The sequence below is a fragment of the Rhinopithecus bieti genome, unplaced genomic scaffold (assembly GCF_001698545.2).
Source record: "Rhinopithecus bieti isolate Rb0 unplaced genomic scaffold, ASM169854v2 scaffold_66718, whole genome shotgun sequence".
Classification (NCBI taxonomy): domain Eukaryota; kingdom Metazoa; phylum Chordata; class Mammalia; order Primates; family Cercopithecidae; genus Rhinopithecus; species Rhinopithecus bieti.
In genome coordinates this window covers 980032-1003633 of record NW_016825567.1, presented here as the reverse complement: position 1 = coordinate 1003633, position 23602 = coordinate 980032, and the positions used below count along the sequence as shown (strand labels likewise).

Here is a 23602-nt window from a genome sequence, read left to right as displayed (position 1 = left end):
TCACATTAGATTAAAAGTAAAAGAACATTGGATTCTCTAAAATGAACTGTATGTTCCATAATGAAAAGCTAGCAGAATTGCGTTGACATTGGTCAGAATCATATTGTCACATGTCTGCAATCACATGCTATTTGAAGTTTTTGAGTTTTCCACCATGATCGAAAATGCTCTGAATGACTTTGATGAAGTGTGTCACATGTTGAATTCATGGGCAAAAGCACCTGAAACAGTACAGTGAAATTTACTCTCTTCTGCAACCCATTTTGTATTAGTACATGCAAGGACAATACAATACTCCTGGATATTTTGGTTGGACTTCCAGAACTTCTGTTGGATAACAATATCCAACAGAAAAACATATCAGAATAAATGCTTTTTAATTTCTCAATGATACAGTAAATATAAAATGGAAATAAAAAAATAAAAAGGCAATATTTAAAACATTATCTTAAAATAATGTTTTAAACATTGTTTAAACAGGGCTTGTTTAAACAAACTTTTATCATCGTGTATTTTAAAGGCCCCCCATACCAATCTGTATGCAGATGCTGTTTCTATCATTGAAGCCTCAAAAATATTTAATTCTTGGAGTTTCAGTTAATGTTTATAAAGTACTGAACACAGTGCTTGACATATAATAACTTCTCAAAATATGATGTTTAATTTAATCATTAAGACTTGATTACTGGTAAGTAATTTGAGAAAACTGAGAAATTCCTACCAAAGAAAAAGCCTCAACATTCTGTAAGTTCAATGATAAATGCAATAAAACAAAGTTAGCACAAAGGTCTAAGTTAAAAAAAAAAAAAAAAAGAAGAGAAAATGAAAGACTAGTATCCTCAGATAATAAAGAAGAAACTATTTTTTTCTGGGATATTGGCCTTTGCACAATTGTATTATTATTATTTGAATAAATAGAAAATTTGAATGCCATGTGAATAGCAAATTGGCACACACTATCTTTGCAACTATATCCTAAATGCAGAATTTCATATATATCCAGATTTTATTCAAGAAGTTTATAAGCACAATTAGATTGGACTGAATCATTAAAAGTATTGCACTGACAAACCAAAAATAGAGTATCATAAACTCATACTCTCAATCAATGAAAAATTATGAACTCTTATATGATAAATTGTTCTATAAGCAAATGCCTAACATTCCCTTGGGAAGTGTTCACCTTACTTTGGTGCTAAGGATTAATCATAAATAAAGAATAGCATTGTTTGGTGGCAAAGGAAAATTATCAGATGTATGTTTTTACTACTTTGATAAATGGCTTACGAATAGAGTTAATACTTACCTCCGGGTTTTCTTATTTTCCACCAGAAAGAATAGAGGAAATTCAGCATTACTTCATAATAACACATATCCAAGGTCATGCTTGTGGTACTTAAGAACAGGGATCAGAAACATTTTGTAGAATTAGAGGGCTTTTTCCCTCTGACATGAAAGATGGTGTTCAAGAACTAACTTAATTTTTATGTCTCCATAATCCTTCATACTCACAAGGAATTACTAGCCCTATCTTCTCTATATAATTCTGACCTCATCCACATAACATAGCTGCATTAGAATTTTGCAAGATTCAAATCTCTGATTCTTTTCATAATTGGAGCAAGAAAGCTAATTAAAATTTCTTTAGTGTTTGAAAGTAAAATATTCTAATGAGAATTGAAAAGTGCATACTAGTAGCATAAAGTATTATGAGACAACCTTTAGCATTACATCAAATCATCAGTTGGAAACTAGAAACAAACAAGTTAGATAGGTCTGCATCTGATCCTCATGTACTTTTTAGGACATCCAAATATTCACTGATACTGTTTGGCTCTGTGTCCCCACCCAGATTTCATCTTGTAACTCCCATCATTCTCATGTGTTGTGGGAGAGACCCAGTGGGAGATGATTGAATTATGGGGGTGAGTGTTTCTTGTGCTGTTCTCCAGATAGTGACTGCGTCTCATGAGATCTGACACTTTTAAAAATGAGAGTTTCCCTGCACAAGCTCTCTTTTTTCCTGGTGCCATTCACATAAGATGTGACTTGCTTCTCCTTGCCTTCCGCTATGATTGTGAGACCTCCTCAGCCACGTGGAACTGTAAATTCAATAAACCTCTTTCTTTAGAAATTGCCCAATCTTGGGTATGTCTTTTCAGCAGTGTGAAAATAGAACTAATACATCCACATTTCATGTTTCTTTATTGGTAACAATATATCAAATTCAATAAGCAAAATGAAAGATCCTGAAGAGACTACCATAGGAAAAATTAGAAAAAAATTTATGTAGTTTTATATGGAGTTATCTACAGAAATTTTGAAAAAATATCTTTAAATGACATGAGTCCAGGTGGATTTTGTAAAACTGTTAGGAAATACAGTTTTGTCAAATGTTGTGAATTCCTCTGCTAAATGAATGAAACCTGTTCAAATCTGAAATAAGACCCTTGAGTGGAAAGAAAGTAATTAACGGAAAATATAATAATCTAATAGGGCAATGGAGACAGAAAGATTTAAAATATCCCCAAAAAGGAAGATTAATGAGAAAAACCCTGTATTTCTGATTGTAAAACAAGTCATTCAACCACAAAGTTCATTTGTACATAGTCTTAGCCCTAAAAAAAGATGAATGTCCTATAATAGAGCAAAAATGGAAGAAAACGTAAAGTTTGAGAAAGAGTAAATATTGGAACTTTAGGAAAATGGATTTGACACTTACAGGATGAAATGATACGAATTAAATATTTTGAATGAGCATGAAGAAAAACAAAGCCAAGTAAACAAAGAACACATTGAGAATAATTGGTGTTTATAATTTTAAAATATTTTTTGAAGAAAAGTATACAAAGAAAATAAATTGGCTCCAGAGAGATGAGACCTCTATTCAATTCAAAGACATTTAGTTTAGGGCACTGCAACCCTTCAAAATGATAAACAAATTATAGCTTCATGATTATAGCCAGATAAATGACCTGAAGCAACAGGTATCTATGTTAGAATACATAAAAGCAGGTACAAGATTCAACTGAGCAGCAAATGAAATAATCTTTAGTTATTTTGACCACTAAAGACAAACAAATCTAAGGACATTGAAAAGTAAACCTATTTCCAATTGTAATGAAAGGTACTTTTACAGAATTTTTACTGAGTTCTAGATTTTGTTTTATTACAACAGAATAAAAATAGCTCAAATATGCAAGATATAAGACAAAGAAAATACTAATTCAAAGTATGTAAATTTGTCAGAAGAAACTTAATGTATAAAAAATTAACACAGATAAGATGATCAAAGGTCTACAACAAGAAACAAATAAAAATATTGCAAGCAAACATATTAGAATGCTATTTCACAGGCTGTTGGGGAAGTAATCTGTGTGACCTATAAATATCCATCCTCTTCCAACATCCTTAATTTTCAAATATGCAGAATGGTATACAGATTAAAAGAAAAGATTAACCACCCTCTCCACACTTACTGTCGAAAAACCTTCAGATTCTTACATTGAACATTCTTGTCTTCCTGGCTTCTTCCCAAGTTCATTTAAAAGATTANCTGTTCTTAACCTTTTAAATATCTGCTCATCCATTTCAGCAAGCAATTCAAGCATACAAGGGAAAGATGAGATTTAATATTAATAAGTGATCCAAAGTTAAATCCCTAGAAAACCATTTCAATATTTATTTCTGAGAGTCTCCTGTCATGCACTATGTAAGTAAAAGAAAAAGCAGAGCAGAAATAGAGTTAAAATCCAAAGAAAGGTCACTCAGTTTTAGTGAGTAACTATGCTAGATGATCCTGTTTCCCAAAATTGTACTTAATAGATGATATTTAAATAATATAAGCTGATAATTTTTAAAATATGCAAATGTTAATATAAAAATTAATATTAGCTTAATATGCATCATTCAGATACTAGTAAACATGAATTTCATAAATAAGTAATTCACTAAAATTTTTTAAAGATTTAAAATCTTTTATGATTCAAAAATAGATTTCAGAATTTTTTTTTGAAAGGTTAAGTTTGATCAGTATGTATTTTCAATTCACAAGAAATATTCCTATTATAAGCAATCACTCTACTCTTAGGCACTGAAGCCATGAAAAATCCAAAAATTAAATTTTTAAATGTAAGAAATTATATTCAAGGATTAAGAAATTATTATCAAGGATTATTAGTACTAGTGACATCCTAACAAGCATTTGGTTTATTAATTAACACTCAATACTTTTAATGATTACTATACACTGGTAGATATTAAGTCTTCCTTTTTTTCCTCAAGCAGATGAAATAGTCCATATAGAAGCAAATAGCACCACGTATACAAATATTCTTCACTTGCACAGAAGGAAAGTAAAAACTACTCATTCAGGCACACACGGCCTTCCAGAATCTAGCTTTATGTAAAGTAGGAGCCAGCCAAAATGGACCAACTACTCTTTTGACTCATTTCTGCTTTTCCTCTCTGGGCACTTTTATCTGTCTCCAATACCCTTTTTATTTCTTGCCTTCCACTTCTACCTCTAATTGTTCAAAATCTAGCCATCCTATGCATCCCTGAAGACTCTACCCAAACTCAAATTTTCTTTTTTGCAGCTTTTCTTTATTATCCTCTACTAGAAGTGATAAGGACAACACTTAATTCCCATGGAACTCTTTCTTCATTAAACTAATATTACCTTACAGAATGTTAGAATTGGAAGCAACTTTAGAGTTTGTTTCAATCACAACTCCTTTTTAATTTTTGTACCTCAGAAAGCTGAAGTCTCTACTAAATAAATTGCTTAACAGTACATCATTAGAAACAAATTTTATCCCTTCTACTTGCTTGCCCCCTTTCTATCTTGTTCTTTAAACAGGTTTGCAAGTGGTTTATAACCCCTTTAAATGTGTAAGCTCCTTCAAGTTTCATAAATTCTTAATACATATTTACCCAGCATTTTTTCCCCCAAAAGGGAACCACTAAATAATTGATAAATGGGGTGGAATAATGGGGGTGAGGTGAGTGGGTGGGGACAGGAACAAGCCTTACATCTACTAGCAAAAAGAAATTAAAATTTTCTCTAGGGATCTAATAAGGAATAATATTACTTTTAAAATGCTCTTCTAGCCATCCTCAACCTGTGGTGATTAATCCTATATCATCTTCAAAAAGAAGAAACACACATTAAGGAGCTTAGTTCTTTTCTGCCTTTACCATATTTTTGATACATTCTGAATAATAAAGTCAATTAACTGGACATTTTTTTTTGTTCTGAAACAAAAAAGGATATCCTATAGATAGTCTCCTATTACAATCCTTGTATCACTTGCCCAAAGTCATATGGGCTGATTTTCCATTCTAATGAAGGAGTCAGAGAAGTAATCAGAAATATACAAAAAGTTATGCATAGTTGTATTAAGGAAATACATAGTATAACGAAATACAAAATTTGGGTGCCCACTTTAGAGTGGCTACCAAAATTTCTCTGAGGAAGTGACATATAAACAGAAACTAGAAGGGCTGAGGCAGGAGGATAGCTTGAGGCCAGGAGTTCAAGACACCATCCTAGGCAACATAGCAAGACATCGCTAAAGAAATAAAAATAAATAATAATAATACAAAAAAAAATTAGCCAGATGTAGTGGCATACACCTGTGGTCTCAGCTGTTCAGGAGGCTGAGGCAGGAGTATTCCTTGAGCCTAGGAGTCCACGCTTTCAGTGAGGTATTCACTACTGCACTCTAGCCTGGGCAAAAGCGTGAGAGTCCCTGTCTCTAAAAATACTTAATAATAAGCATAAAACTGACGATAAAAATGAAGCAGCCTTAGAAAGAATCTGAGGATGTTTATCCAAGGCAGATAAAATAGTAAGTACAAAGAGGTATTTCAGTGACCACAAGTGGTAGCACGGCTTATTGATCAGAAACTGAATTTCCCCATGGCTTAAAACGAAACAAATTAAGCATATAAAATTGTAGCACCAACAGTTGTTTGCACAAATTTTTATTTGGATACACAGCTCTACAGCACAGAGAATTTAGCCTCAACGCATATAACCTTAAGCCAGGAAGCAAGCTGAACAAAAACATGTCAATCTCTCCTACTAAAAGGTGAGTGTTTTGTGAATAAGTACCACCTTTTACTCATATTTGTATCCCAATTCTTGGCATACTATAGGGCATAAATAAAAACTAAATTGTTGGTGCATTATTATTTCACTCTATAAATTAGGCTAAACACCAAAATGGTGGAAACTTTCAAAGCAGCCATTTTGAATGGCGAAGGTAATGCATATCAGGCTCTGGCAAATGTGAAGAAAAGTACCTGTATTTTGTGCTGCTACATCTGGTGCAGTTTTGCTATAACATCTTTTGTTGATTTGTAGTTGAAGTATTTCACATTGTGATGTAGAAAATGGCTCTTACATGGGATTTTAAAAGTCAATGATGTTACAATGTTTGATTCTGTTAAAGCCCACTGCTTTTCTACATAAAGAAATCTTTATATTGTAAAAAAGGTCCAAAAGTTTAAGAAAACCACAATTTAAAAAATTAATTATATATAGTATATAAAGTTAAATTTAATGATTAATGTTAAAAAATCTTGGGAAAGCGAATTAAAATCTTTAACAAATAAATATTTGTAAACAAATTAGTTATATGCTCACTGTTATTAAAAGGCATTTATACAATGTAGATAAATAATAAATTCCATTTACATTTATTTTTAAATCACAAATTGGGAACAACAATTATAAAATTGTGTAGCCCACACAATTTTAAATGAAGAATTGATTAATTATTTTTAGTGTGACTATGCAAATTTCACTGAAAGCACATTGCTGGGCCTATTAGCCAACTTATTAATATACCTTAAAGAAATGCTTTATTCTCTAAGTGTTTGTCTACTTCAATTCTAACTAATATGCAAAAAATAATCGTTATTTTTTATTCCTGTCTATATATTCTACTTGTGTGACGACAGCAGTTGTTTATTATTGGATGTGGTAGCCAGCCTTCAAAATAGCTCTCAAGAGTCTTTGACTTCCGGCATTCACAACCTTGTGTAGTTCCCTATCTCACTGAATAAACCTGACTGTGTTTACAATAGGATATTAGGGAAATGACTACATGTGACTTCTGAGGTTAGGCCATAAGGACATTGAGGCTCCTATCTTGCTCTACTGGACTGCTTACTCTGGGAGAAGCTAATGTCATGAGGATACACTAGCAATTGTATAAAGAAGCCCACTTAGAGTAGAAAGGAAGTTTCCTTAATAGTGCCAATTTGCCTGCCAAATAGGTTAGCCATCTTGGAATCAGATTCTCCAGTCCAATCAAGCCTTCAGATTTGTACCTAAGTAATTCTTCTTTCCCTGTTGCCCCAATAAGCTAAACTTCGACCCCACTAAACTTTCCACCATCTTTAAAATCTTACGTGCACTTTCCACATTTTAGCTTTGCTTGTTATGTTCCCAATGCATTTAAGCCCAGCCCTTCTCTAAATGGCTGACATTTATCCATTCATATGTAAATTTCAGAGACATATAATTAGTGTGTAATGTACATCAAGATTATGCTGAAAGGTCACAATTTTTGATAAGGTACCTTACATTTGTTCATCACTAAAATACATATTACAACCAAGATTACCATCATGAGATGATGACTTGATGATGGTAATCTTGTACCTCAATCTGGATTTCTCCAATATAATATATGTATTTTTTAAGCATTACATTACCAAGCAAAAAGAAGAAACACTTCTTTTGGAGTAATCATCGTGATGGCATGGACCCTGGAATGAATCCAGCTCACTTATGGTTTGGAGCAAAATAAAATATTGCCAGTGAGTATATCTACAAAATTGTTGGCATTTCTATTATGAGATATTATTTTGTTGCATCAACAAAAATTTCTTATTTCCTGGGCCCGGTTTGAAAACTACAAGGGCCACCGACATCCTTGAAAGTGTGAAAAGTTTTTTTTGCCAAGAAAAACTTAGCTTGGAAGGGAAGGGTTGGTAAATTTGTGCACAGACGGAGCACCTGTGAGGATTGGCAGCATAGTTTTGCTGCTTTGGTGAAGAAAGAAGCTCCCCACAAGACTGTGACTCACTACTTTCTAAGCTGTCATATAATGGCAGTAAAGACACGGCCAGTAATCCTGAGAGAATTTTTGTCTACTGCCCGAAAATTGTCAAGTTTATCAGAGCCAGGGTCTTGAATCACTGCCTTTTAAAGAAATATGTCAAGAGAATAGAAAGAGAATATGAAGTTTGTTTGTCCTATGTAGAAGTTTGTCAACTTTCCAGAGCACTAGTTCCAAAGACCATGATTGAACTTTCAGTAAAAAAAAGTTCAAGAGACAGAAAACTCATCCTCAAAACAAGCTGACAGAGTTTCTTGGTATCTTGACTAACTTAGTGGGTATTTTTCTATTTCAGATAGAACCCTGTGACACTGTTCTTGAGAATGATGATAAACTAAGAAGTATTTTATCCAAGCTGCTATTAATAATTGGGGAGAGAAATTAGCAGGTGGACAACTATGTGAACTTTCAAATACCACAGAAAGTGCTTCATCAGGATTAAGTTGATAGTGACAAAGCCTTGCCAAATTATTCCAGGAAAATGCCTTTGGACCCTGGAATCCAACACAACTCTTGATTATTGCTTTTGCTGATTTGGCTTCAAAACTGAACACAGGCTGCATAATTTTGATATAGAAAACACTAGTGAAGCAGTCCTGGCCAAATCTGACTGCAAAATTTGCTCACATGAATTTAAATGAAGAATCTTGGAGAATTTTGGTGTTCTAGAAAATAGTTAACTTCTCATGGACAGAGAGCTGACAAAAGGAGCCCTGATTCCACTTGGTACTATTGTCAAGATTTGCATATTTCCAATCAAAAACAGGACAATTTCAATTGACGTCAAAGGTGATGTATACATAACCACATTTCATAAAAATGCACAAATTTAAATTCATATTCAAGCAGGTGTCTTATCAAATTAATTTTGAACAAAGTTAAAATTTCACTTACTTTAATTTGCACAGGTTTGATTCTTGCTCTTTTACTTGTTTTTTGAATTGGGCTATTAACTTTGCATAAAAATAGTGAAACATTTTATAAAAGTTTAACTTGGCATATGAATAAAATGCATGCTAATTCATTACACAGACTTTATGAACAATTTTCATTTCAGGTCCTCCCTTGATTCCATTAGATTCTCAATGGATTTGGTGACTGTACTAATTCAGAGCCAGGCATCTCACCTCTTAGGAAAGCTTGCTTTGATTTTCCAAGCCTGAGTCAACACTGCTTCGCTTTGCATTCCTACTACTCTCTGTTTCTATTACTATAATAATGCTTATCAAGTTTTATTATAGTTTCTTCATGTCACTAGATTATGATATTATTCAGGATAGGAGCATATATTCAAATTTGTAGTCAGGACACCTCAGTGTCATGCAAACAGTAGCTGCTCACAAAAGTTTCAGGAATTAATAAATGAAAATAAACATATCCTTTTCTTTGTTTCGATTTTTTTTTTTTTTTTTTTTTTTTTTTTTTTTTTTTTTTTTTTTTTTTTTTTTTTTTTTTTTTTTTTTTTTTTTAGGAGCCTGTGTTTTTAGGGCTCCCAGAACTGTGGAAAGATATTGTCATCTTCTTCACTGTTTAGTACAAGAAAACTGGTAACTGGGTATGGTAAAAGATATATCAACAAATTACATGTAATAATTTAGGTTTTATTTTTTTCACCTAACACCAAGTAAACTGTCACCTTTAAATTACAAAAATATATTTTATACAATATTTCCACTAGAATCGTAGCCTATATATAGGACAAATCATAATTATACTCTTGCCAGTTAAATTAAGAATGTATATAGCATAACGATGTTTTTAAAAATGACCTTTTATTTTTTTCACATCACGTAAGTCATACTTAGCTCTAGATACAATTCACTTGATCCATTTCTTTAAAATTAATTGCAAGGAACCATAGTAAGGTAATTAACATTAAACTCAAAGGCCACATATCCTCAGCCAAATTATATCTATAATTAGCTAACTTATACAGATAAATTAAAGAAAAATGAGAAATGCTTAATTATTTAGATACTGAACTTGTTTTCCACCCCTTTTTGCCCTTTAGAGACTTACCTAATAGTACACTAGTTTCATGTTTTGAATTGACAACAGAATATTAATTGGTGAAGATTAAGTATCTCAAAAAAGGAACTTTTTTTGTATTTTAATTTTAAGATAAAAAAACTCACACATATCAGAACCTCAACTAGATGTTTGTTGAACTTAATTTAATACTCCAAATATTCAGAATGAAGCCATCTCTTGTGACAGAAAGCATTGCTCAAGCAATTAGAAGAGAATGAAGCCATAAGGTGAGATGATAGGATCTAAACCTGTTAGAGTTAATTAGCTCTGGGGAATAATTTTAAAATAATAGGTACATTAGCTAGAGAAAATTACAGCAAAATATGTCCTGCATAAAAATAGAGCATGTGGCAAAATAAAATTCTAAAGGAAATGTCTTTTCCACCCTAGTAAAAAGTAAATCATCAGAGCTTTTTCACCTTAAACCAGAAACCCTTCAGCATGCAGGGACACCCCTTAGGAAGTTCTCTGTTGCTGAGCAAATGACTGATGCATTTGACTCTGTGCATTTTTAATCTATACCTGTATCTTAGCATTTTCCATCTGTCTTTGTCTTCTATCTGTCTTTCCTTTGACTTTTTACAACTACTTTCTGAACCTTCAGGGTTAGACTGTAGGTTCTTTGGAACAGATTTTTATTCTACTTCCCTATCTCAAGTCTATAAGCTACAGTGCATAGTTTCAAAAAACTAACGTTTGAAAATAAATTTTATTTTAAAATATTGCACCAAACACATTCAATTTATATCTACAAATACTAGAGTACTCTGGTTAGCAGTAGATATGTATTTAATTGTTTTGATGACAGACTTATTTTGTAGAATTGCTCTTTTAATCTTTGCAATCTCAAAGTAGTATTCACCAAAAGCACATGGCATCTCATTACAAATTTGCTGTTGACTTAATCCAATATTTGACTTTCCATTTATCTTATCTATACAATTAAAATACCACATTTAACACATTGCCTTTTTTATACATAAATTTTTCTTCCCAATATCCATATATTTGCATATTTGCATATATGGATATTGGGAAGAAATAAATATATCTATTTCTTTCTCTGCATTAGTAGCCTGTGTTTTTAATATAAACTTTGAGAAGTTATGATTTATAATTTTAGAAGAAGGCAGAGACTGCTAATTATCCTGGGGGATCAAAGGGATGATATTTCATGTGCAAGCACATTTAATTTATGGAGACTATAGTACTTGAATAATAATATTAACACATATAGCACTTCTCATCTTCAAAGCTTTTTCCAAATATTAAGTAATTAGCAAGTTAACACATTCAATAGGTGACATGTGGACCACGTGTTTTTCCTTAAAAATCATTCATTTATAATAAAGTTTTAAAATATTTTTTCATTACTGATGCCAAATACTATATGTTTTTATCTCTACTACTATTGTGAATGTTTTCTGAGGATCCCCTAATGTATAAGAATATTTAACAAAGTTTGAAGGTTTACATTGAAGACTAAGTTTACATTATCTCTGTCCTTAATTCCATAGGCCTGTCCTTTTGAACTAGGCATTTATGTTAGTTTTAATAACCTGAAACTAATTTCAATAAAATTACTCCCTTATACTGAACAAAGAATTATCTTCTTTTAATTTGGTATCTATCTGCACTGTGACTTACAATGTGGCTTAACTTGATGTAAAATTTACTGTCATTTAAATGTGTTCTTTCCTTTGACTTTTTGGAGATAAAGTGTAATTTTTTTTAACTTAATTACCAAGTTAATGGGAAATGAAATATGCCTGAACACGCGGGTACACAGATTATTCCCTGATTATAACATTTAGAAACATCTGAAAGTATTTATCGACAAACTTTTATTTGGAAAAAGAGCACTATCCTATTCACAAATACATAATATTATAGGATATATTAAATATATCCTATTCACAAATATATAAAATATATTATATTCACAAATATCCTATTCACAAATATATATCCTATTCACAAATATATGCTTATGTCAACAATATAACAATTTGGAAAAATAAAGGGCAATTCAGATGTATCTGGAAAAATATAAAATATAGTTTGGTCAAAACCCTTTTGCAAAATAACAGTCACACTATACTATATATAATCTATAATATATTGTATATACATATACATATATATATAATCTGTACAACTCATTTATTTAACTCTTTCAAGATAAAAAACACAAAGAAACAAACAAAAATTAGGCACCTGGAAATCTGGCTTCTAGATACTAGTTCTTAAAATAATTACAATTACCTGTGACACCTTAAATAAACTACTCAGTCTCTCTGCTTTGCACTTGATCATTCCTAAAATTCTGTTATTAATTCTATAATTTAATGTTTTGAATGTGTGTATTTCTCTTCTCAATTTATTTCCTATTTATTATTCTTGCCAAATTGGTAAATCAGTTAGCTCTCTGAGAGATCTAAGTACTACATATGATGTGGAATTTGAATCACCCACAGTTCCAGAAAGTATAATTACATATAAGAAATTCAATAATACTTGATGTTCTTGTTTTAGCTAATAACTTACTACTCTTAAGAAGTTAACCAAAGCTTTCTTTTTCTCTTTGTGTGTCTCTCACCCAGTTCAGGAGAGAGACTTTGTGAAGAGAGAGACCTTAATTTTGTACATCACAAATGAGAAATGAAAAATTTATTTATTCATTATTTATTGCTTTTTTTTTCTGGCAATACAAGGAGGGTTACTTTGCTAATGATCGCATAGAGGACCAAAGAGAGATTCCTGACTGGATTTGGTTAGGATTATAAGAGAATAGCTTTTTCTTCTAAACCTTTCAGAGTTAGTGCTGTTAGTATATTTCCAGATTCTGTAATGAAAATTGAAATTACAATAATCTATCTAGTAAGTGAAGTTCTTGCTGAAATTATAGTGATTTACTTGAGAGGCTCATCAAAGGGATATGAATATCAATAGATTCTCACTAAGTTACTATTTTAAGAAACAAATGTCTCCTTACGCCCATTTATAATATTATTTTCACTAATCTATGTCCTCTAATTACATTTAAAATGTAGTACAGTAGCCAGTAATTCATTTTTATTGAATTAGTTCCTTTTCATTACACACAACAGTGTTCTAAGTAATAACTAATAGAACATGAAAGTTAACTTTTGTTTTGAAGTCTATTCATATCATAGTTTCTCTGCTTTCCCACTGAAGCCTCCAATTAATCACTGATGTCTACTAAGTCTACCTCTGAACTGCTTGTCTAATTCCACATAGTTAAATTACACATGGATCCTTCCATCCTCATTACTTGTTGGTCATGAGGTACAGTCTTTGCCAAACTTTCCTGCACTGATGCAAGGCCATTTCTCTGTCCTTTGTGTCCCCAAAGTACTTGATAAATTTCAACTGTTTTCTCTGTTTTATGAGCTCTTTCTTTCCCACAACTGCTGAGAGTTCTTGAAAGTGGTGGCAGTGCCTTATTAGTTCTCCAAGTGCCTGGCATGATAGATGGTTCATAATATTATTGACTGAATGGAAGAATAAACAGATGGATAAAATAATGAATTACACAAATTAATTACAACAGTCCAAACTTAAGGAGGAAGGAAACTCCTTGTTAAATTTTTTGGTTACAAAATTTGGATTGTGCATTATTGTGGAACATGTAAATCCAATCTTAATTTTTTTTGCATTTATTTAGTTTTCTGTACCTTAGATTGGCATGTATAATAGTCTGTACAAGTCCATGTAGCTGGATTCTCATACATTTAAATGCTCATATCAATCATAATTGCAGTTTTCTTACATCACAGTGACAAGTATGGAATAGCCCTATGATTCAATTACTTTATGATTTGCCAGAAAATAAAAGAAAAGAGACTTTCTATTCCCAGCTTCCTACCCACCAGGTATGACTGACAGCTTGCAGGACATAAGGAGCATGAAGCATCTTTCTCAGTTCTACACAACTCTAGACGAGGGGCCCCTCCAGCCCCTCAACACACACTGTATTAGTCTTTTTGGACTGTCATAATAAAATGCCATGAATTGAATGGCTTACACATACAAATTTGTTTTCTTACAGTCCTGGAGACTAGAAGTTCAAGATTAATGTGCCAGCATGGTTGGTGTCTGGTGAGGTCTCTCCTTGGATTGCAGATGGATAACTTCTTCCTGTGTTCTTACATGGCAGAGACAGAAAGTTCTGGTGTCTGTTTTCTCTTCTTGTAAGGGCACCAGCCTATGGGATTAGGACCTCATCTTTATGACCTCATTTAACCTTAACTACTTCCTAAAGAGCCTATCGGCAAACACGGTCACATTGGGGTTTGTAGCTTCAAGATATGAGATTTAAAGGATCACAATTAGGTCCCTGGCACACCCTCTGATTTTTTCCTACTTTTTTTTTTCGATTATTCACTGACTTAGTTGGGACATATCTAAAGAACACTGACCTAACAGGACCCACATTCAAGTTCCGCATATTACAGTATCTTTGAGGCTCAGGGTCTGGGCTCTCCCTTCACATGAAACTTCACTATGACCAATATGAGATGGAACTTTGCATATGATATAACTCAGTCAAGTAATTTGGAAATAAATGAAATAAATATTCTAAATGGATCTAACAAGATTTTTTTTTTTTTTTTTTGTATTTGAAGGTCTCAAAGGTAGAGAAAATTGACAGAGTATCAAAAGAAAGACTCACTTATAATCTTTAATATTAGAACTCAAAGTATGTTCCCATTAGTTATTATGGTATCTGGCACATTAGCTGGTGAGCAGCAAGTCAAAGGGTTCTATGAGGTTGTCGATATTCTGTTAGAGGTTTCTAAGAATTTAAGTGTTCTCTAAATAAACATAGCAGTACATTTTGAAATACAGTGAAGAGGCAGAAGGAAAATTTAAGCCATAGGTTTAGCTGTGTCTCGTTTGTTTCACGTATACCTTTCAAATAACAATTACTAGGGTCATGCCATTACACCAATATTATCTTGGTGAGCTAGGCATCTGCTACAGTTGTCTTTGAAGTTTTGTTATTAGGTAGGCAAATTGTTTCATTTATGCAAGGTAAGCTTCACACTTTACTGCCATTGCCTATTTATTGCTGTGAAAAAAAAAATCAATATGTATTTTAAATTACACATATAATTGTTTTGTGTTTTGGTGCCTAATTCCTCCCCTTGAAATGCATGAAAAGAATTAAAATGTTCAAATTGTTTCTTTTAATTCCTTTCATGCACTTTTGTGAGGAGAATTAACCTCCACACTGTAAAACGATTGTAAGTGTAATATTAAAAATGGAACATCTCATTTCCTCTTTATTTCTATTGTGGGGATTGTAAACACCAGAGGTATCTAATGAAGACTTTACTTTTACAGCATCACAAAATGGAAAAGGCACATTGGAAGTAAAACTAGAACCTTGTCTTTCAGATTGTTCCCCAGATCCACTACAACACATTGATTTCTTTTTGTTTCCATTTTTCTGGTTGCTTTTCTCTTACTTTTAACTTCTACTGAATTTAATGTGACAAGGTGTCAATAAAGCAGCTGCATAGGACAGCATCTAGTTACAACTTGAGCCTTACATATTAGTGTCCTTGATTTTCATAGTTTTAAGCCCCAGGATTAAGGATTATGTGCATCCAAAGCCAAAGTTCTGTGTGTAATGCAAGTCCACACTCAATGGTGTGATCACCCCTCCTCATGCTGCAGACCCTCCATCTTTCAAAAAAAAAAAAAACTCTTCTGTAGATACATAGACCATTTATTCTTTTTGGGGGGTGTGGGAAGTGCAAAATTTCTTTGCCTTGACATGTCAAGCTGTGACTTACCAGATCTAGATACCCTTTCAAGTGAAATCCTATTTACTCATTCTGCCTTATGATTAATAATTGTCTGAAGTTTAAAACTGTTTGTTTTTTGCACTGTTGACTTTAACTAGCTATCCAATATACAATTATAAATACATGGACAACCCTGACAACAATTTTTAAAATAGTAAAGAGATTTTAATAGTTTAATGATCATATTTACAAGTAACAAAATAAAACAGTAATTTCCTCTATTTTGGTTGGTGTTGCCCTTATATTAGGCAGAATTCTCAGCTTTAGTCTACTGCATATTAATATTATCCATGAATCTCTATCCAATAAACATGTTTTAATAATTATAAAATCAATTACTTTTAATAGATATATACACTATGCATGTTAAATCTTAAATCATATTTTCAGTAATAACTATTACAAACATAAAACAGGCTGCAAAAGTAACATTTGGAAAACAAAGGAAACATCCCTGCTTGATTTGTAATCCTTGTTTCACACATAGACCAAATGCCCCTCCATGACAGTGCCTGAAGCCTTTCAGTTTAACATGATTTAGATGGAAACTCAGGTTTTAAAGAATCCATCTTGCAGTCCTCTGACAAAGTAATTGGCTGGAAAAATTATAATAAAATTTTCATAAAGTTCATATTCATGAAGTGGCAAAATTGCTTTTAGGAAATTACGATATTAATAATTTACACCCGTGTCAATAGCATTTCCAAAATAACTCAAGCTTTCTACCTCCAAGATTATGAACCTACCTTGATTTTTTTCCCTCACACACAGACAGTTAAATATGCTGAGACACAATTGAGATCTAGATACAGATTATTCATTTAAGAAGATAGCTCCTTGTTTAATTAGAGATTTATCATCTTAACTAGCCGTACTATTGCTCTGAATTAGTTTTCCAAGGTTTGCAGAATTAAAGATGGTAAAAATTGATGAACCTTAGCTGTATTTCCCCCAAAGGGTACAAACTTTTATTACATTTCAGATGCAAAACACAATTAGCCTCTAACCTAACCATGTTAATCTCCTTGAGTTAAGCTTATGTGTTTCTGCTTGTCGAGAAACTTTTAATGAAAGATCTATGTCTTTTACAGCCAATTTTAATAATCTCTTTATTTGCATCTCTGCCCTTGTTTAGAGGAGGAGTTAATAGGATAAGCTCTGGATTACAGAATGCTCTCTTAAAATTGAGGATGAATAAAATTCTGTGACATTCAATTTGAGTGGTACTCAGCAGGAGACAGACACCAACAATAAACATTACTCAAGTTCCAAACGTTTCCATGTAATTAACTAAGATGGATACATTAGTGTCATCCATTATGTTCCATTCTGTAAACTCCAGACTTCAGGTCATTAAGCAGGACTATTTTGACAAGACTGGATTTAAAAAAATTGATTTACTTTCTGGATAGTTAGTTTTTTAGAGGTAGATTATTTTTCCCCTCAGCAACAGAGCAGGTGCAACTTACCAGAACATTTTCCATAACATATTCTGAAATATTCTAACTACTCCCAAACTGTGTTTTCTGCTGAGCACAAGTTTTAGCTGTGTGAATATATCCTGTCTCAAAATGGGAAATAAAGGGACACTTGTGGATTTCCTCACTCAGGGCTAGAATATATGACATCACTAATTCCTCACTCTCAGTTAAATGTGTAATACCTAGAGAGAGCATTCTAGTTTTACATCTTAGAAAAGATTTACGTCAAAAAGGAAAATATAATAATCTCCGTTTTCAAACTGAACTACACAAAAAAACTATCTTCTCTGGTCCAAATTAGCAAAAACAAAAGAGCACAGTGACCTGATTAACATCTGACTGTATTGATGGCCTAGTACAATATCATCTGCTTCATTATCAGCAGTGTGCGATTATCCCACCCAATATATAGGGAATGCATCCTAAAATTACATTTAAAAATAGATTTATTTTAGATATTTAATAGGATTTTTTTTCCTGAAATGCCAATTTCCAAACGCAGAATCATTACATTTTCTGATATATAGTATTATTTTCATCCACTTAACAGTGAGATGCCCATAGACAAAGTTTGTGTCTAATTCAACATCCAGCACTTAGCATAATATCTAACACATGCAGATAATCCATACAGATTTATTGAATGAAGAGCATGTAAATGATTGAATAAGTAGAATTTTATCTACCAAACAACATGCAGCTGGAACAAGAAGGAAGGAAGAATAACTTTTAAAAACATAATTTTCAAAAAATGTTCTCAGAAATTTCAGCCCCTCCAAGTCATGTATCTAAAACATTTCTACTGTTGATGTAAATTTTCTTGCCTCATGATGATTCTTAATAACCTACAGTCAATACAATTGTATTCTACGAAGCAAAAGTCACTCCATTATGCCATTGGATTGTGAACAATGCCCACCCTGCTGTGTTCCTTTCTCAGATTATTTTATGATTTTTATAATGGGCTCCCTGCCTGCAGTCTCCACCTCGCCAATAATCCAACCCCAGGCTTCTTCCCACATTGATACCAGAGATAATTTCCCACCATGTGGATTTATCCTTGTCTTTCCCTAACGACAGTTTCCAAATAGCCAGCACTTTATTGTATTGGGAATAAAGTCCAAGTTACTTAGAATGTCATTCAAGATCCTTTCCAAATTGGCGTGGGCTTTGTGTTCCTAAATCTAAACAAGATCCACTGTCTGCGTGTACGGCTATACCTAAGAAGTATGAAATTTCCTTCCTCCTCACCACTGTTTATTTTGTCTCCTCCCCTTGGAAAATTTTTCCTAGTTTCTAAGCACCTTTCTTCAATTGGTAAGCTTCCTTCCAATATCACCCATTCTTTGAAGCCTTCCAGAATCCTCCAGGCAGAATTAATCACTCCTCATTCTGAGATGCCATAATATTTACTATGTACTTTTATGAGGGCACCTACCACACGCAATATTAGCAATATTCCTTAGGTGCTATATCTTGTACTACATGAATTTATATCTATTTCTCTTCGAAGAGGAAAAAGACTTCTTGTTATCTTTAAATGCCCAGCCTCTAGAATAGTGTGAAGAAGCAGGATGAGTTCAATAAACATAAATAGAGCATGAAATAAAGTGGTTAAAAAGAATTTTGAGGACACACATACACTGCTTGGTAACCAAAATGATGAATTCCCAAAATATATGTGTATCTTCCTGTAGTCTGAGGGCTCTGTGCATGGTTCAGTAGCCTCTTGGTTGCATATAGCTTTCTAATCTAAGGAAAGTACAGACTAGCTGCTACTCCAGCATCTGGGGCTGGAGCTAACGTCTTGACTGAGCTGACTGTGGTGATCTGTGCCTGTCAAACATGAAGTGGGTATTTCCCAAGATAGCTTGTCTTGCAAAGGAAACCAGGGCCTGCCCACATGGTATTATCAACCAATTAAGAAATGGAGAGCCACTTTCAAAGAGAGTTTTTCAGCTTCAGTCTTCTTTCTCTGTTCAGAAGGTAACATGTTAGTACATAAATTGAATGAATCTTTATTAATCAATGACACTAAAACTAATGGGAGGAAAGGAAAAGAAGGCAGTTCTTACTATATGTTGTATTTTTAAAGAAGCGTTGGTTTTAGAAGTCTCTAGTAGATCATGATATAATATTTATTTTGAAAAAAAAATCTGTTCAGGTCCAGTTTACTTCTGAAACTGTAGCAGTAAAAATCATTTTATAAGATCAATTTATATATTTCGAAATTAAATATTTTTCCTGGATAGTCTATCATTGCACTGAGCTAGTAAACATTATTTTACACATGCATTTTCTAATTCTCTAAATTTCCTTGCAAGGTAAGATGAGGACTCGGGTTCAGACAATATAATTGACTTGCCCTAGGTCACACCTCTTAGGTTGGTGAAAAATGGTGGGCTTTGCCATTGGAAGTAATGGCAAAAACAACAATTACTTTTGCACCAACTTATAATTATGTACAGTGTACTGGAAATAATAGTGAAGTCACACCTATTAGGTCAGTGCAAAAGTAATTGCGGTTTTGCCACTGAAAGTAATGGCAAAAACAGCAATACTTTTGCACCTACCTAGAGTTATGCACAGTGTGCTGGAAATAAAAGTGACTTTAGAATAAGTCCTTATTTTGACTCTGCCAGAATGTGAACCTGAATCTCACTTATTCTAAAGTCACTTTTATTTCCAGTACACTGTGCATGTAGAGTGTGTTTTCTATGATTTGTGACTAGGTGGACTTAAATATGTAGATTAAAATTTTTAGCAGGTCACAAAACTATCTCGCATGCCATCCTAAAAGCCAAATCCAGAGAGTTACACACCATACACATTTTTAATCATGACTATTAAGTCTCAATGCTGTAACAAGCTACAAAGTCGAGATTGGAGTGCTTGATCATGGTGGCTATGTGCTTCCTCTAAGACTTAATACTCACAGAACCTCCCTGTTAGAGGTAGTTGGCCAAGTGTTAGCTTTAATGTAGTTTTTGACAGCTGCCATCCCATAAAATAATGCTCAGTGATGGAATGGCTTACAGTCTCAATTTCAGTTTAAAGAACAATTGAAGTGGTGCATTTTATAAATTATTCTATATTAGAACAAAAAGAAATTTGTAAAAGTTATTTAAAAGGGGAAAATTTTCTTCTTGCATTTGTTTTACTCAGGATCAAACTAGCCAGAAGAATGGGGCTTTAAGTTGAATGCAGAGAAGTGATGGGTAATTAAGTCTGTGTCATTTATTTTGTAGAAAAAAGGAGCCTTTATCACAAATCATATTGCCTTTCCAGTCTCTCAGAAAGAATACTTTACTTCACCTTTTCTCTTCAGTTATTAAAATAAGCCCTCCAAATGCTGAAACCAGACAGTTACCTAAAGAAAAGAAAGCCTCTAATCCTCTCCCTAGGCATGTAGAGGAGCTGAGGATCCTTTACCTCTGCAGCTTTGTTAGTGCACCAATAACTGAAACATGATAAATTCTTATTGAACAAGCAATATGTTGATAGTGTCTGTGCAAAAGCTCCTGTGGTTCAGCCAGCTGAGATCAAACCAGAACACAGTGGCCCTGAGCACCAATGGCTTTCACTATGCTGGCCCTATTCTTTCACCAGTGGTGTCCAAATACAGTCCTTGTTGTCAGTTTATGAAGCATTTAGTTTAAATTTTTTCCCAGAGTGGACTTTTTATGTTTCAAAAGGATATGCTCTATAGAAAAGCAAACTGTACACTGTAACCATTAATCATCTAGAATGAGAATCAATATTATTATTTTACTTATTGCTACCAACACTGATACCTGACATTTAAATTGTTCTTTCAGCATGGTAAAGTGTTTTTATGTTTTTCACCTCATATGATTCCTACAGCAAACCTTGAGATAGAGGAAGTACTTTTTTTTTTTTATTAAATGAGGAAACTTAAGAAACACAGTATATGTGACGTGGCCTAGGGTCATGACATTTAGTTGCAGTGTCTCAATTATAAATTACTGTTAACTCCAGTTCTGTTTTATTATTATTATTTTCACATCTAACTGTAATTCAAATATCAAATATTCCTGAGTAAAACAAATTCCAAGTATTACAAGAAAACCACTGTTATTTTGATATGTAAAGGTGTGGATGTTTACAAAGGTATATCTTTTCATACACATACATAGTAAAAGTAAAAATACAAATAAGTGTAATCATACAAGGCTATAAACAACTTTTCGTATTTTTACTGGATATCTTTATTCATATGTACAGTTAGCACACTGTATTATTACTTTCTAAGGATAAATTATAAGATGTTTGACTTCAAGTCTATCTACCTGCTTCTGAATCTCCCGATTTCTTCTTAAAATTTATGTATTCTTAGAAATCTTTCCTCTACTGGCCCCATAATTTACTGTCAGGTCCTAAATGGGGTAACTTTGATTTGTTTTGTCACAATTTATGGTAGCCACTGACCCATTTCTCCACAGATTTAGATGTGAAACACTGGCATTGCTAATTATCTGCCCAAACTTGAACTAGACAAACAAATAAACAAATAAAATCAATCTGCCAAGGTTTCTCTGGGAACAGAGCACCTTCTCTACATGTCTACTCAGAGCTGTGTGGAAAAGTAGGAGAAAGGACTTGAACTGCAGCAATAGTAATTGGGACAAGTTTGCCTTACTGTTCTGTTAAGATGTGACTGACTTCAAATAAAATAAAATTAAATATGAAGAGTACTTTTAGCAAAAAGTTAAATTGAAGGTTGGTCATCATCATATTAACATTTATATACCTAAAAATAGCAAGCGTAAGAATTCTTGTTTTGCATCAAGCAATGCTCTAGGAGCTTCATTTACATTACTGCATTTAATGCTCATGGCACCACTATGAGGCCCTACTTTTAATTCTAATTTTGCCCATAAGCAAAATTAAGCTACCAGAGGTTATTAAATGACGTGTTATTGGGCATCAAACCAGGAAGAGATATAGCCAAATACACAAACCAAGACAGTCCGAGAAGAGTCCATACATTTAACCAACTTGCAATTAAAAACACTAATTTTAAAAATTCCCCTTCAATTTAAAATGCAATCCAAGTACAATTATAAATACTCAGAATATATAGAAATATACACTCAATAATAAAAGTAGTTAATAACTTATAAGGCATTTCCTAGTTGCCAAAGGTTTTTCTAATACATCATGAATTGCATTTAAAGGTATTTATACCAATTATACACATAAGAAGACTGAGGCATAGGAAGGTTGAGTTAGTTTGCCATGATCTCTTAGCCAATAAGTGGTGGAGCTGGGATACAAATCCAGGCAGTGTGGCCTAGATCCATAGATTTAACAAAGCTACACTACTCATTAACATTCACTTCAACTTACACATTTTCTGAGAACATCATAATTGTGTAAAATAAAGTCTAAATACACAGAATTAGTCTCCTACTTCTAGAGGCCTGAAATTAAGACCACATGTTAACTTTTATAGTAACAAGAGAAATAATAAATAATGATTGACTGTTATGAACTGATTTGTGTCCTTCTGAAATTCATGTGGAAGCCCTAAACCTCAATGTGACTTTATTTGGAGATAGATTCTCTAAGGAGGTAATTAAGGTTAAATGAGTTCATATGCTTGGTCTGTAATCCAGTATGCCTGGTGTCCTTACACGAAGACAGAGAGACACCAGGAATGCACATTAATAGAGAAAAGGCCTTGTGAGGACATAATGTGAATGCCACCATCTACAAGCTAGGAGAGGCCTCCAAAGAAGCCACCACTGCCGGCACCTTGATCTTAGACTACCAGCCTCCAGAACTACGAGAAAATAAAGTTAATCTGTTTAAGACACCCAGTCTGTGGCATTTTGTTATGGCGGTCCTATCAGACAAAGACATTGACCACGTCAAAAATTTGGTAACTAAAGATTGAAAGAGAAGGTCTGACAAATTTAAAAGCCAGTTAGAATGCTAATGAAATAGTTTCAGAGCAGGAAAGTGTACGTTTTGGGTTCTCCCAGTGCCCATTCAATTTTTTTGCCATAAAATTTTTGCCATAAGTTTCTAGTATGATCCATTTGCATAAATTTACCTTACATTTATTCCATGTTACGTGTATTGCACGTAGTTA

At 33.1% G+C, this 23602-nt stretch overlaps 1 protein-coding gene across 2 annotated transcripts in view; it reads right to left on the bottom strand.

Moving 5' to 3' along the window:
* The window catches only part of NEGR1 (neuronal growth regulator 1), a 924209-nt gene that overhangs the window by 679481 nt on the left and 221126 nt on the right, over positions 1 to 23602 (bottom strand). The gene's annotated exons all lie outside the window — the stretch shown is intronic.